Source organism: Tachysurus fulvidraco, chromosome 17 (genome assembly GCF_022655615.1).
Source record: "Tachysurus fulvidraco isolate hzauxx_2018 chromosome 17, HZAU_PFXX_2.0, whole genome shotgun sequence".
NCBI classification, from domain to species: domain Eukaryota; kingdom Metazoa; phylum Chordata; class Actinopteri; order Siluriformes; family Bagridae; genus Tachysurus; species Tachysurus fulvidraco.
The window spans coordinates 25,711,697-25,714,196 of NC_062534.1; the positions used below are offsets into that span (position 1 = coordinate 25,711,697).

At 40.1% G+C, this 2,500-nt stretch overlaps 1 protein-coding gene across 3 annotated transcripts in view; it reads right to left on the reverse strand.

The window, feature by feature from the left end:
* Window positions 1–2,500, reverse strand: part of wu:fa25f02 (cell wall integrity and stress response component 3) — a 10,601-nt gene that overhangs the window by 7,654 nt on the left and 447 nt on the right. For 2 of the 3 annotated variants that reach the window (XM_047802570.1, XM_027160939.2), the window contains one exon: window positions 2,452–2,500. This exon is cut by the window's right edge. The exons of the other annotated variant lie outside the window; for it this stretch is intronic. The gene's annotated coding sequence lies outside the window, so the exon portion shown is untranslated. The remainder of the gene's footprint in view (window positions 1–2,451) is intronic. 3 annotated transcript variants of the gene reach the window in all.

The following is a 2,500-nucleotide window of genomic DNA, read 5'->3' on the forward strand; positions in this document are numbered from 1 at the left end:
ACATCTACACAATTACTACACTACACACACACACTTGTCCTGCAATCCTACCACCTGCCCATTGGATCCAGTCCCTTCCACTATACACCAGACCATCTCACAACACCTCCTGCCCTTCATCACCACTATCACCAATGGATCCCTAACATCTGGTCATGTACCAACTACCTTCAAGGGAACAACAGTTATTATCATCCTGAAGAAACCTGCTCTGGATCCATCAGACCTCAGTAACTACAGACTCTCTGTCTCTGTCTGTCTAATCTACTCTCTGTCTGTCTGTCTAATCTACTCTCTGTCTGTCTAATCTACTCTCTGTCTGTCTGTCTGTCTAATCTACTCTCTGTCTGTCTAATCTACTCTCTGTCTGTCTGTCTAATCTACTCTCTGTCTGTCTGTCTAATCTACTCTCTGTCTGTCTGTCTGTCTGTCTAATCTACTCTCTGTCTGTCTGTCTGTCTAATCTACTCTCTGTCTGTCTGTCTGTCTAATCTACTCTCTGTCTGTCTGTCTGTCTAATCTACTCTCTGTCTGTCTGTCTAATCTACTCTCTGTCTGTCTGTCTAATCTACTCTCTGTCTGTCTGTCTAATCTACTCTCTGTCTCTGTCTGTCTAATCTACTCTCTGTCTCTGTCTGTCTGTCTAATCTACTCTCTGTCTGTCTGTCTAATCTACTCTCTGTCTGTCTGTCTAATCTACTCTCTGTCTCTGTCTGTCTGTCTAATCTACTCTGTCTGTCTAATCTACTCTCTGTCTGTCTGTCTAATCTACTCTCTGTCTGTCTGTCTAATCTACTCTCTGTCTGTCTGTCTAATCTACTCTCTGTCTGTCTGTCTAATCTACTCTCTGTCTGTCTGTCTAATCTACTCTCTGTCTGTCTGTCTGTCTAATCTACTCTCTGTCTGTCTGTCTGTCTAATCTACTCTCTGTCTGTCTGTCTAATCTACTCTCTGTCTGTCTGTCTAATCTACTCTCTGTCTGTCTGTCTGTCTAATCTACTCTCTGTCTGTCTGTCTAATCTACTCTCTGTCTGTCTGTCTAATCTACTCTCTGTCTGTCTGTCTAATCTAATCTCTGTCTGTCTGTCTAATCTAATCTCTGTCTGTCTGTCTAATCTACTCTCTGTCTGTCTGTCTAATCTACTCTCTGTCTGTCTGTCTAATCTACTCTCTGTCTGTCTGTCTAATCTACTCTCTGTCTGTCTGTCTAATCTACTCTCTGTCTCTGTCTGTCTGTCTAATCTACTCTCTGTCTGTCTGTCTAATCTACTCTCTGTCTGTCTGTCTAATCTACTCTCTGTCTGTCTAATCTACTCTCTGTCTGTCTAATCTACTCTCTGTCTGTCTAATCTACTCTCCGTCTCTGTCTGTCTAATCTACTCTAAGTTTATCTCTCACAGACGAGTACACAATCATGATACTAATGTGACATAATGAGATATAAACACTGATGCTGACCTACAAAGCCACAACCAGACCATCTCCCTCTTACCCCAAAGCCCCATCACTCCTCACACTGCACCTCACACCCTCAGATCTACAGCACTGCCCCACTGGTCCCACCATCTCTCAGGGTAAGAGGGAAGTTTACTACAAGACTCTGTTCTGTTCTGTGTAGTGTGATGAACTACACACAATTACTACATTAAACTCACAGCTACACAATTATCTGCCAGTATAAAACATCTATAGACCTGTCAATCATTCCAGATTCCTGTGCTGATTGGTTCCTCTGCCCGAGGAAGAACACGTGGTGTGTGATGTAGCGTTTTAGTGATTAAACCGTTCAGTAGGTCATTAGCTACGGATCCTGAATATTACTGAGATGGGAGGGGAATATGCAAATACATGGTTTAATATTAAATGGCATTGTCTAAGTTATTATAAAGCAACACACACCTAATGACAACACACACCTAATGACAACACACACCTAATGACAACACACACCTAATGACAACACACACCTAATGACAACACACACCTAATGACAACACACACCTAATGACAACACACACCTAATGACAACACACACCTAATGACAACACACACCTAATGACAACACACACCTAATTAACAGCAGTATTTTACTGTAGATAGTTGATTAATTGATTTTATTACTATTAATAAAACAAAAGAAATGAAAGTGCACAAGTAAAATGCATTAATGTTAATAAGATTAAATACTAATATAAAAAATGATCATTTTACACGTTTTGTTCAGTGTCTTTATGTTAGTGTCACTTTTCTGTCTCATGCAGCACAAAAGGATGGATGTAAATGTCAGAAATCTGCTTTTCATATTCACTCTTAAATTATTATAGAAATTAGGTTTATTTATAAAGGTTAGAATTTTAACAAACTAACAAAATGATATGAAACTCAAAAGGAGGCAGAAAAAGCTCCCGATATGACAGTAAGTACCAGAGATAACAGATTTAAGGCTCTTACCAGGACACAAACGTGTTTAATCACAGCTGCTTTTATCTGCGCTAGCTAA